General features: G+C 41.3%; 1 protein-coding gene and 1 pseudogene across 5 annotated transcripts in view; one reads left to right on the top strand and one right to left on the bottom strand.

Annotated features, from left to right (window-relative positions):
• The window catches only part of Ip6k1 (inositol hexakisphosphate kinase 1), a 53,933-nt gene that overhangs the window by 1,767 nt on the left and 39,125 nt on the right, over nucleotides 1-13,041 (top strand). For 3 of the 5 annotated variants that reach the window (XM_010615540.3, XM_010615539.3, XM_010615543.3), the window contains exon 2: nucleotides 6,072-6,221. The exons of 1 other annotated variant lie outside the window; for it this stretch is intronic. The gene's annotated coding sequence lies outside the window, so the exon portion shown is untranslated. Of the gene's footprint in view, nucleotides 1-5,500; nucleotides 5,651-6,071; nucleotides 6,222-13,041 lie in introns of all 5 variants that reach the window. One more of the 5 variants, XM_010615541.3, reaches the window with a different exon arrangement.
• LOC104856299 overlaps nucleotides 7,427-13,041 on the bottom strand; it is a 23,586-nt pseudogene continuing 17,971 nt past the window's right edge.

Genomic DNA, 13,041 nt, shown 5'->3' with positions numbered 1-13,041 from the left:
TTTTTTTTTTTTTTTTTTTTTTTTTTTTTTAGTGGGGATCAAACTCAGAACCTTGCACTTGTTAGGCAGGCAAGCACCACTGAGCTAAATCCCTGGCCTTGAATGTTTAATTTTTAAAGAAACTAGCTTCTTGATCAGGAGATCCTTTTGGAAACCACATGCTGAAACCAGAGAAGGCTGGCAGCTTGTTGGTGTTTGCCTGATATTCTTGTGAGAAGAGAGAATATTATTGTATTTCATTGCCCTCTCTCGGGGTCTTGTTTTTCTTTTTTGAGACAGGGTCTTGATATGTAGTGCAGGCTCACCTTGATCTTGTTGTGTAGCCCAGGCTGGCCTCAGATTTGCAGCAGTCCTCCTGCCTCAGCCTCCCAGGTGCTAGGACTACAGGTATGCATCACTATGCCTGGCTCAGGACCATTTTTTGAATTTTTAAATAAATTTTGACATTGCTAAGACAAGTCTTTGGACAGTTATTGAAAAGAAGAGGAAAAATATTAGGAGCTTCTCAAAATTGTTCCAGCCCAAGCCCTATTGCTTGCATTTAGAAAGCAAGTTGAAGCCACAGAGTTAAATTTCTTCTCTCTCTGTTAAAGTAACAGTAACTCTAGGTTAGACTCCTATCCTGTTTTAGTATTGGACCTCTTTGAGATATAGATTATCTTTTGTCAAGTTTTTTTTTTTTTTTGTATCGGCGATTGAACTTGGGTCCTTGTGCTGGCAAGGCAGGCGATGGAACCACTGAGCTAAATCCCCCGCCCGAAGAGAACACAGCTAAAAGAGAAGCTTTTTTGTTTTGTTTTGTTTTGTTTTTGAGACAGGGTCTCACTATGTAGTTCAGACTGTTCTGGAACTCACTGTGTAACCCAGGCTGGTCTTAAACTTGCAGCGATCTCCTGCCTCAGCCTTCTGAGTGCTAGGATTACAGGCATGCGCCACCATGCCCGGCTTCAGGGCCCATATAAAGTTTTTTTTTTTTTTTTTTTTTTTTTTTTTGGTATTGGAGTTCGAACTCCAGCCCTATGCACTTGCAGGGCAGGTGCTGGAGCCACTGAGCTAAATCCCTGGCCCTTAAAGTTTATCCTTGGTCTAGCCCTATGTTAGAAACGGATTCCAAGGAAATCAGGATATGAAAGAACTTTTATTGTCTTTTGTTTATTGCTTATGCTCTCACTATGTAGTTGAGACTGACCTGGAACTCACTATGTAGCCCAGGCTTGTCTCGAACTCACAGCAATCCTCTTGCCTCAGCCTCCAGAGTGCTGGGATTACAGGCGTGCGCCACCATGCCCAGCTTGTGCATGGGGTTTTTAAGTGCAAATGAGTGAGACTCATAATAACAGACCCTCCATTCACTTTGATTTGTCTTTGCATAATTCACCTGTAAACTTCAGCTGCTGTAGGCAACAGATACACTTCCCAGACTGGAGGTTCTCCTTTCAAGTCTGTCTGAAGTGGACTGATGAGGTGATACCTGATGTCATGATGTGGCATTCAAGGAGCTGTTGCCCAGATATCTTCAGCCCACCTCCAGACTTTATCCTGATATCCACTCCCTAAATGATTTGCTTAAATGTTCCACATCTCTCTACGTGGTTCCTCTCATCAGCTGAACCCCATGATTTTTGTCCATTGGGATGCCCCATTTCCTCACTTTTATCTTCTACCTCCAGATCCCAGTTCAGGTCCTTTTTATTCTGTGTGTGTGTGTGTGTGTGTGTGTGTGTGTGTGTGTCTGTCTGTCTGTCTGTCTGTCTGTCTCTGTTTCTGTCTCTGTCTCTGTCTCTGTCTCGCGGCAGAGATACGGGGAACTGACCTCAGGGTCTTTGCACTGAGCTACATCCCTAACCCCCTCCTCTTTTTGAGGTAGAATGTTGCTAACTTGGTAAATTGCTGAGGGTGAGCTGAAGCTTGTGATTCTCTTCCCTCAGCCTCCCAGAGTGCTGCAATTACAGGCATGTGCTATGTCCTCCTTATTTTTCTTCCCTATAAAACACCCTAATACATTTCAGCCCCTGGGGATAGGCCAACTCTCTCTGAAGTGCAGTAGTGTTATGGCCCTTAAGCAGCAAAATAGTATTTGCTTTTTTAAGGATTTTGTTTTTCTTTTTTGGGGGCGTGCAGGGGATCGAACTTGGGTCCCTGTGCTTGCAAAGCAGGCGACAGAACCACTGAGCTAAATCCCTGGCTTTAACTTTGTTTCTTCTGGTTAGAAGCAGACCCTTTTTTGGCAGAGACTGTATTTTACACCTGTTTGTGTCTTTCACAACTGTGGTGTAGTAGATGAGAACCAATTGTTTATAAATATGTACTAAATTTGTCTGAGAGGGTGTCTGGAAAAACTGTCTGTAACTAAACAAGGAAATGGGAGAGAGTGGACAGGTGAAAATGGGGAATTGATGGTCATGGATCTCTGCCTCCCGCTGTGCCGAAAGTACTTGTGTGTGTAGGTGCCAGTGTTTGCTCTGTGTGTGTGTGTGTGTGTGTGTGTGTATTTTTTACCAGTCCCGAGGATTTAACTCAGTACCTCGTGCTTTCAAGGCAGGCTCAATGCCACTGAGCTAAATCCCTGGCCCTCAGAGTTTGCTACGTTGAGGAGGCAGGTCCATTCTCATTGTTACAGAACTTGTTCAAAAGAGCTGAATACAGTATTTGCTGCAGTGATATCATAAGGAGCAGTGATGGGCAAACCTGGGAAAAGGTTGCACTCTCTGCCTAGCTTGGGGCAAGGAGGCAGTCAGGCACTTTTGTTTGTTTTATGGAGCCCAGGCTGGCCTCCCAGTCTAGCCGCCTGAGTACTCTAGTAATTATTATTGTACTGGGGGTTGAACCCAGGACCTCCTTTTTTATTTTTTCGAGACAGTGCCTCACTATGTAGTTCTTGAATTACATGCTGAACTTGAACCCCCTTTTAACCAAGGCTAGCCTCATATTTGCAGTGATCCTCCTGCCTCAGCCTCCTGAGTGCTGGAATTACAGTCATGTGCCACATGCTGAGCTACACCCCTAGCCTTAATGAAGTTTTTTTTAGTTGTTTTTTTGGTATTGGGAATTGAACTTAGGGTCTTGTGCTTACCAGGCAGGTACCATGCCACTGAGCTACATTCCTGGCGCTTTAATGAGTTTGTTGTTGTTGTTTGTTTGGGGGATTTTTGGTACAAGGATCAAGCTCATGACCTTGTGCTTGTGAGGCAGGTATGGTGCTTAATGAGTTTTGATAGGAACACTTGTTCATTTCAGCGATGATTCTCTACTGGTTCTTGTTGAGAGCTTAGAAATCTTAACTCTCCTGTGGAAGTTTTATTTGCAGATTTAGCTCTTTTATCCCTGTCTTTTCATTATACAAAAGGAGAGTAGGCTAGAGAAGTAGGACTGGGCTCTTTTCAAATCTAAAATTTGATGTCAGTAAGAGCACTTTGCAGCCCATAAAAATCAGGGTGTGTTAGGATTGAATGAAATTATTAACTTATTGTATAATAACAAAAATCAGATGACAAGTGTTGAGGGGCTTGTGGAGAAATAGGAGCCCTGATACACTACTAATGGGAGTGTAAAATAAAACAACCACTTTGGAAAACAGTCTGGCAGTTGTCTGAAGGGTCAAACAGAATTACTACATGACCTAGCAGTCTAACCTTCTATATGAATGTTTATTACAGTATTATTCATAATAGCAAAAGAAGCCATCTAGAATATTCATCAACTGATGATTAGTTCAATAAAATGTGTATGTGTAATGGAAAGTTACTCTGCAATAAAAAGGAATGATGTGCTAATGTTATAGTATGGATGAACCTCAGAAACATGCTAAGTGAAAGAAACTAGATGTAAAAGCTCACATTCATATGATTGCATTTATATAAACTATCCAAAATAGGCAGTTCTTTAGGGAGAGGAAGTAGATTAGTGGTTGGTTAGGGATTAGAAGTGGTTGAGGGGATAGGGAAGTGTTAACTGAAGGGTATAGGACAGTGATGGTGAACCTTTTAGAGAAGAATGCTCAAACTGCAACCCAAAACCCACGTATTTATCTTAAAGTGCCTACAATGCAATTAAACCTGAATACTGTGAATTTACTTTTGAAAAAACATATTAACGTCTTTTGTCTTAAAAGAAAAACACCACCTGTGCTACAGGTTTGCCACCTGGTAGAGGATTTCATTTTGAGCTGATAAAAATATGCTAAGCTGGACATTCTGGTGCACACCTGTAATCCCAGCACTTGGGAGGTGAGGCAGGAGGATTATAGCTTTCAAGGCCCGCCTGGACTATATAGCAAGAGAGACCTTGTATCAAAAACCAGAAAAAAAAAAAAAATTCTAAAATTGTGGTGAGTGCAGTACACTAAACACCATTGAATGATACACATTAGTGGGTGAATAGTGTGATGTTTGAGTCATATCTCAATAAAGGTGTTACTTAAAAATTTATGTAAATGACATGAGGCGATGAAAATATACAGTGAATGTAGAAATTTTAGAAAATATTTTATTTCAGTAAGACACACATTGATGTTAATCCTCAATATAGCCTGTCTTCAGGGAGTATACCCAGCAGGAACGCACTTATCCCATTTTTCCTGTCACTTTCTGAAGCAGTTCTGGAAGTTCTCTTTTGTCTTTATGAGGTGTGATCAAAATTCAGTGAATGTTGCTGCTGGGTGCCATCCAGCAGAGTCAATTTGGAAAAACTATGGAGTAGGGCCGGGGATTTAGCTTAGGTGCTGCTGCCTGCCTCACAAGTGCAGGGTCCCGAGTTTGATACCTGGTACCAAAAACAAACAAAACTTTATGGTATGTCTTTATCCACCTTTTTTTGAATTTTCCTTTTGTGGATGATTTCAATGCTTAAAACAGCTCCCAAGTATGGTGTTGCGCTGTCTGGTATTTTTTTTTTTTGGTACTGGGGATCGAACTCAGGACCTTGTGCTTCCAAGACAGGTGCAGAGCCACTCAGCTAAATCCCCAGCCCTGCATAAATAGGCTGATTTGCCTTACATGTGTTGTATAAGTTTGGTTTAAGCATGAGTTTTAGTGCTCTTAGCTATGAGTTAAGTATTAATCAGAAATATATTTTAAGGTGTCTAAATAGAAATAACTAAAAGGGTATGTTTTGTATGTGTGCAGACCTGGAAGGTTATCTATTGATTGGTTAATGAAAATGTGACCAGAAGCTTCCAGGAACTTAGCCATTTTTTTCTTCTAAGTATAGTGGCTCGGTATTGGATAACTCCACGTACACAGTGCCTTTTTTTTTTTTTTTGGTGCCTGGGATCAAACTCGGGTCCTTGTGCTTGCAAGGCAGGCAGTGGAACCACTGAGCTAAATCCCCGGCCCAACACTTTATAGAACATAACTGTCATTATTAAGGAGAATTGACTGAATAGTCTTTTGTGCCAGAGAGCCCTAGATTTTAATTTTTGAGAGCTACAGGTAATATTTTTGGTAATGTGAGTTTCCATACATTTAGAAGTATACTGCTAATTCTGGTGATTTACCTACAGTATCCCTCAGAACCCCAAGACACTATGTCAGGTGTGGTGAGGTGAGTGTTGGGGTCCTCCCAGCGTCCATGCTTTTTGCTGTGGCTGATGTTCCTGAATGCTTGCTACTTGCAGAGGCTGAGCTCATTCTACAACAAGTATAGTGCCCAGGTGAGAATCACCCAACAGCCTCTACTCCCAATGCACCAGGGATGCCTATCTTTGTGTCTAAGCAACAGCAAGTGGCAGAGGTTGCTGTAGACCGATGAGTCACTCTAGGATGCCCAGGATGATAGTGGTATGGCCCAGTCTGAGGAGGGTGCTTGGGTCACAGATGGAACCCACTTACCAATTTGGTTCAAATGACAGAAGCTTAGAGTTGGGCGTGGTGACACATACCTGTAATCCCAGCACTTGGGAGGCTGAGGTAGGAGGATCACTGGGAGTTCGAGACCAGCCTGAGCTACATAGTGAGTTCCAGGTCAGTCTCAACTACATAGTGAGACCCTGTCTCAAAAACAAACAAACAAAACAAAAAACAAATGACAGAAGCTTTAGTTCGTGCTCACTACCCAGCTGCCATTCACTGCAGGTGACATGAGTGCAGATGCGGTACAGGAACCCTCCTTTGCCTCCTGGGAAGCTCTCCAGGCACAGAATGGAGACAGAGACAGCAAGGAAAGAAGTGCCCACTCCACACCCACACAGCAATATCCAGACTATCCATCATATCATGATGCAGGTCAGTGCTATATAGAACAGAATAGTCCCGCTTGGGGGAAATGACTTCAAAAGTACAAACTATTGTTATTACCTATTTTCCAAACCTAACTTTGGGAAAGGCAGCAGGATTAAATGCCATTTGGTGTAATGATTAAACTTGTAAAAAAATCAATCATGTGAGAAGCAGTAGTCCTCAGGCCAGCATCTAGGCCCCTCATACTGTCTCTGCAAACCATGCACTGCACTCCAGGAGGGGATTCTCACTGGGTCAGCAAAGCTTCATCTTTGGTCTAGTCTAAAAACTGCTCTTGGCAAAATTACTAAATCAGCCACATGGCATGTAACAAGTTATTTGAAAAGCAGTGTTAATACTTGACCATGTTGTAATAAAAGCCATCTAAAAAATAGAGGCCAGGAAAAAGGCAGGTGTCAAGGAGATCTGAAAGGTCCAGCCAGGTACTCTCATGTATGCAGGTTGGGTTCAGCTCCACCTCAGGTCATTTTGTCCCATTTGATGGTGTAGAGCAACTTACTTTTCAGGAGTGCCTTATGGTAGAACTGCGGCAGCTTCAGCAGGTTCAGGTAGGTACTGGTGGTGGGAGGCTGATGGAGGTCAGATCCCCCAGTATAGATAACAAAATCCAGGGTAAAGTTCCTTAATCCCCAAAAGAGGGGGCAGAGCACAGCTTGTTACAAATTAGAGCAATTTTTGCTTTTCTTCATCAGTGAAACCTACAATTCTCCAAAGCATTTTTTTTTTTTTAAACCGGGGGTTGAAGGTCCTTGGTCTAGCAAGGCAGGTGGTGGAACTACTGAGCTAATTCCCTGGCCCTTTTCAAAGCATTTTAATCACAGGATAGATTGTAAAGGATTTTAGGTCCTCTAGCCTTATGGGAACTTGCATACAAGAAATTAATACAAACATTTTATGATTTTTAAAATAAATTTAGTGAACTTAAAAAAAAGAAAGAAATTAATACAGTAAGTCCTGAGTTTCAGACTTTCACTGATGTAAACAGACCTTGTATTATGAACATTCCTAGATGTGAACAGATCACTAAAGTAAAAATACTTTATTTACAGTACAATGGTACCTTGGTTTACGAACTTAATTTGTCATACAATTTTGGAGAAGATGGCTGCATTTGTGCTTGTGTGGGGAGGATGGCTGTGGTTGTATCGATTTATTTATTTTATTTATTTTTGGATGGGGTCTCACTCTGTAGTTTAGGCTGGCCTTGAACTCGAGGCAATCCTCCCTCAGCCTCCTGAGTGCTAGGGTTACAGGAGTGTGCTGTCACGCCCAGCTGCACAATGGTGGCGTTTATCACCAAATGCAGTTTGCAAACTGAAGCAAAATTTTGCCAAATGCTTTTGCTTGTGAACTGAATTGTTTACAAACAGAATCATTTGTGAACAGAGGCATGACTATATTTTTATGTTTGGTTTTTTTTATGCTTTACATTATATATTTGTGTCTTAGTTGTACAGTATTTTAAGACTCAGGAATGAATCCAACTTACAGATGTTCTCCCAGCATGGAACTCATTCGTAAGTTGGGAACTTACTGTACTTGCTGGTCAAATATCCCTCAGCCATTCCAGGCTGATGACTTAGCCAGGACTTCTCAGAATGGCAGGCACTGTGGGCAAATCTTTTCATCCTGGATTCAACCACAAGGTAGGCATACATGGTGTGTTTGGCACTGTGGTGGCAGGAATACCTTTCCCACCAAATTTTAGTTAAACCACCCGGGGCCTCTCCCAGATTGTTGCCAGGATAAAGTTCAGCCCCAGCTCCTCCATGTCTCCCTCGTAGCTCTTGAGGAACAGCAGGTTCCTACAGACCTCAGTACTAGGAAGGTTGGGCAGTGAATGCCTACATTTGTGGTCCCTAGCAGCTTGGAAAGAAAGAAGCTTGGAAAGGCAGTTTCACCAGCATGTTTTAGTAGAGAGCCTTTCAGAGTATTCTGCCTAGGAAGTAGTAGTTGAACAAAATAATCTCCACAAGTATCTGAGCAGCTGGGTTGGGGCACAAAGGCCCTTCATTAGTAGTCTTAAGGAATCCCTGGTTGGGATAAAGCCTAGTTTCAGTAACTCATGTAAAAGCTGTCTGAAAATATCACCACCATAGATGCCAGTTTCATCCAGGCCATGGGCATTATTGAGCAAGTGTACATGGCTCTGCTTTTCAAATCATACTCTTTTTCTGGGGAAAGTTTATTACAAGTGTCTTCATAAATATAATTTCTTCACCACCTCTTTAAACTTCTTGCTTATCTGCATAGATCAGACTTTGAAAGATCCTCACTCTTTCCTCACCTAGGCCCACAAAAGGCAGCTCTGTCAGAATGGTGAGCTGCCACTCCTTAGGTACAGTTAGCAGTGGGGATTCCAAACACTTCCAGAGTGAACTCCCCGTTGGCCAGAACTTCTATACAATGTCTGGAAGCTAAGCCAGTACAGCTGGGTGACCATATCTGTTTTAATATCAGCCAGTGATTTGGAGAACAAAAAATTCTCTTCGTGTCTTTCTAGATTTCAGTGTTTTCAGGATTGGTGATCACTTTAAACAACTGAATTAATTGTTTTTTGTTATTCCATCTGTATATACTGCTACAACCCAGAATTAGTAATAACTGATATTTCAGAAGGCTAAAAAAACAAAACCCCAAAATGCTGTAATATATTCTTTTTTTTTTTAAACAGAGTTTCACTATGTAGCCCAGGCTGGCCTCAAACTTGTGATGATCCTCTGGCCTCAGCCTCCCAAGTGCTGCGATTGCAGGCATGTGCTCCTATGCCCAGGAGTATATATTTTTCTTGAATCTCTGGTTTTGTTTCTGGGTATGCCAGCTTGATGATCTCTAAACAGGCATCTGGAAGCAGTGAGATAGCACAATCAGCTTCTCCACAGTGAAAGGCATCACTGATGATTGTTTTTGACTTTTAACTTTTATGGATTGTCAGAGAATTCATTATCATGTATGGAAATCAGCATATGATTATATGCAAAGAGTTAAAGTGACAGATAATGGGATTATTTAACTAGATTCTTCCAAAGACACGGGAGAACCCCAAGATATCACTTAGAACAATGGCAGCATGAACCCTGTGATCATCTATGTTGTCGTGGAAGAGATGAGAAACCAAATGTGCCTCAAACCTGGCATTGAAAGCTAAACTGTAGAGAAGCCTGACTGGGCATCATTGAGTGGTGCAGTACCATGAGAATGTGGCAGATGCAGGCCATCCTTGAGAAACCCTTCCTCGCTGGCCAGGTCCCTTCATACCACACTTAGCAGAGTGTTGGGCTGCTGCTTTGTGTCCAGCTTCCTCAGGTCCTCCTCAGTTATGTGTTGGGTGGAGATTGCCTTGCTCAGGTTGATGGGCTCATTGGCCACTTCACTGTCATTTTCAGAGTCACTGGCAGTGTTGACAGTTGGCTGTGGCAGGTGAGGCAGGTAACTGGGAAAGGAAGGTCAGGAGCATCTGTAGAGAATACCACCAGGCTCTCCTTGGCGAGCATCCCCAAATAATTTTAGCTAACAAAATAGACAAGTCATGCTGATCATCACTCCTTTCTGAACATCCTCTCTCTAATAACAATAATTCAGAAAAGGCTGAAAAAAAAAGGCTATACATCTGCTAATGCAGAAATGATGAAATGAAAAACTTAATCTGTAAAAGGTACTGCCAGAAATGCCTCTGTGAAGGCTGAAAAAACTTGTTGCTTTGTACCTTCTGGACAGGAGTTGTACATAAATTGTAGGGGTTTTAGGACATTCTCCAACAAAATTTTTGCTGTAGAAACTCATAATCCAGTACTTAATGGAATCTTGCTATTAATCAACAGATAATACCCATTGTGATTCATGTAGCACAAAATTTGTACAGTCATTGATACAGCATAGCAAGCAAGCATCCTGCAGAACAGGCAAGTATTCTCAGGGGAAAACACCTCACACATTCCTATCAGGAGTGCAACATTCAGACTGTCCTTATTACAGTTTTGTAGTAGCCTACAGCAGAGGCTCATCAACTTTTTTAACTGAATGTCTAATATCAGTTTCATTTATTTATTTATTGTTGTTTTGAGACCGAGTTTCACTTTGTGGTTCAGGCTGACCTTGAACTCACTGTGTAGTCCATGCTGGCCTCAAACTTGAGTGCTGGGATTATAAATCATTAGTTTCTTTACCTGAAATAAGCTTGTCAGTCTTTCAGATTCATCTGCTTGACAGAACTGTTTAAGTTTGGATATAGTTACAGCAAATGTTTTGAGTCTTTTGACAGAAGCTGCCTCACCAGGAGGTTAAGGGTGGGGTCACTGCCTGTACGGCCAGGTGAGGGGTGCTGCTATTTTTGACATGCTGTCATTCATGGTTTACATTAGGGTTCATTCCTAGTATTGTACATTTTGCAGGTTTTGCAAATGTATGATGACATGTATCCATCATAGTATCATACAGAATCACTAAAAATTCTTTGTCTGCCACCTGTTCGCTTCTACTTCCTCTTAACGTTTTTTTTTTTTTTTTTTTTTTTTGTGGATCCTCGCCTTTTTTTTTGTTTTGTTTTGTTTTTTTTTTTGGTGGGGATCAAACTCGGGTCCTTGCGCTTGCGAGGCAGGCAGCAGAACCACTGAGCTAAATCCCTGGTCCTCCTCTCAACCTTTGACAACTAATTGTTTTTACTATGTTCATAGTTTTGCCTTTTATCACTGAAATTTTATAGGTAATTTTTTTAGATTCTTTCATATTTGGTAATATTCACTTAACGTTTCTTTTTTTTTTCTTTAATATGGCACTAAGTATTAAGCCCAGGGCCTTCACACTGAGCTACTTCATCCCCCAGACATTTCTTTTTAACTTACTAACCCTAACCCTAATGCTTGAGACAGCATCACTAAGTTACTAAATTGCCCAGGGTGGCCTCCAATTTACAATCCTGCCGCAGCCTTCCAGTATACTGAGATTATAGATGTGTGTTACCATGCAATGTCTTTTCATGGCTCAATAGGCATTCAGTGATACACTTTTGTCTGCATGCTGCAATTTATTTGTACATTCACCCACTGAAGGATATCTCGGTTGCTTTCAAGTTTTAACAATTATGAATAAAATTGCTTTAAACATCGCTGTAATTTCTTATGTAAAATATGTTTTCAATAGAAGGAAAAGCTCATTTATTAAAGGGGAAATTTGTGGGTTTTTTTGGGGGGGTTGTTTCTGTTTGTTTTTTGAGATGGAGTATTCTATATTGCCCAGGCTGGTCTTGAACTCAGAGCACCACCACTAACCTGAGTATGGCAGCACACGCCTGCAATCTCAGCACTCTAGGAGGCTGCAGCAAGAATATTTCTTTTTCAAGGGGAAAAAATGAGAACCAAGACCTGTCATGTAAAGGTATAAGATCCCAATAACAAATGTAACTGTACTGTATATCTAAAATGTACCAATGAACTCAATGAGAAAAAAAAAAAGGTGCAAGGTCCAGGATCCCCAGTTCTACTAAAAAAAAAAAAAAAAAAAATTTTTTTTTTTTTAATTCCCCTTGTCCCTGCCCTCCCATCACCCCTTCCTCCCCTCCCCATTTACAAACACTTTATTTCCATTTTTTCATATGTTTTTTCTTTTCCCTTATTACCTTTTCCTTACCCTTCCCACTTTCCCTACACCTTTAGCCCTTTTCTTCCTATTTCACATTGTCATTTATCTCATTAGGATCTTATATACTGTTACAGTTTTTCACAACAGAGAAAATATTTGGTATTTACACATGTGTGACTTATTTATTTCACTTAGGAGTATATCCTCAGTATGTATCCATTTTCCTATGAATGAATCTAATTTCTCATTCTTTATGGCTGAGTAGTATTCCATTTTATAGAAAAAAACCACATCTTCTTTGTCCAGTTTCCAACTGATGGGCAAATGGGCTGGACCTTGCTCTTTTGAGGCAGGTAGCAGAGCTACTGAACTACATCCCTGACCCTAAGAATATTTCTTGATGGAACCCAGCCTGGGCCACTTAGTGAGGCCTTGTCTCAAAATAAAATTTTTAAAAGCCTGGGATGTAGCTCAGTGGTAGAACCACTCTGGGTTCAATCTTAGCACCACAAAAAAAGTCAACCAAACAGACAAAATTATTTTTTCCATCATTCACTTTCCTTGCCTGGTTGCTAGAAGCACCACGATTAGTCCCTTCAATCTATTCTAGAGAAGCAGGGTGTCACCTGGTGCAGATAATACATACCTGTATGATTACTTGCTCAGATAGTTTATTGCCACTGCAAAATGATGTAGGACCTACAACCTTTGAGAAACTAGAGACAACACTCTTTTTGTGTGTTTTCACACTTCATGAAAACAAGGCTGGCCAGGGATTTAACTCAGTGGTTCTGCTGCTTGTCTTGCAAGTGCAAGATCTCAAGTTTGATCCTTGGTACCCCACCCCCAAAAGAAAGCAAGGCTATGGGATTTAAAAAAAAATGAATGATCAGGATAGTAGAGTTTCAAAGTCAAGCTTGCCCAGTGTGTCCTTAAAGTAATTTACTCTCTGCTCCTAGAGTAGCTAGGATACAGCCATAGAGCTTAGTTAAAGCTGTTTTACTACCCAAGGCAAGCTGAGGGAGGAGTATTGCTGCCAGATCAGGCCAGCCCGGGCTATATAGTAAGTTCAAGGCCAGCCTAATACACCTTTACCTTTTCTTCCTATTTCACTCTCCTTTTTCTATTTTAGCCTTCATCTTATCTTCTGTGTGCCCCCACCCCCAGTAATTGAACCTAGGGCCTCACTCAAGCTGTGGATGTGTTCTACCACTGTTTTTTGCCCCTT

This window comes from Fukomys damarensis, unplaced genomic scaffold (assembly GCF_012274545.1).
Source record: "Fukomys damarensis isolate Sample0158 unplaced genomic scaffold, DMR_v1.0_HiC HiC_scaffold_37, whole genome shotgun sequence".
NCBI lineage: Eukaryota > Metazoa > Chordata > Mammalia > Rodentia > Bathyergidae > Fukomys > Fukomys damarensis.
This window is presented reverse-complemented; position numbering and strand designations above follow the sequence as displayed.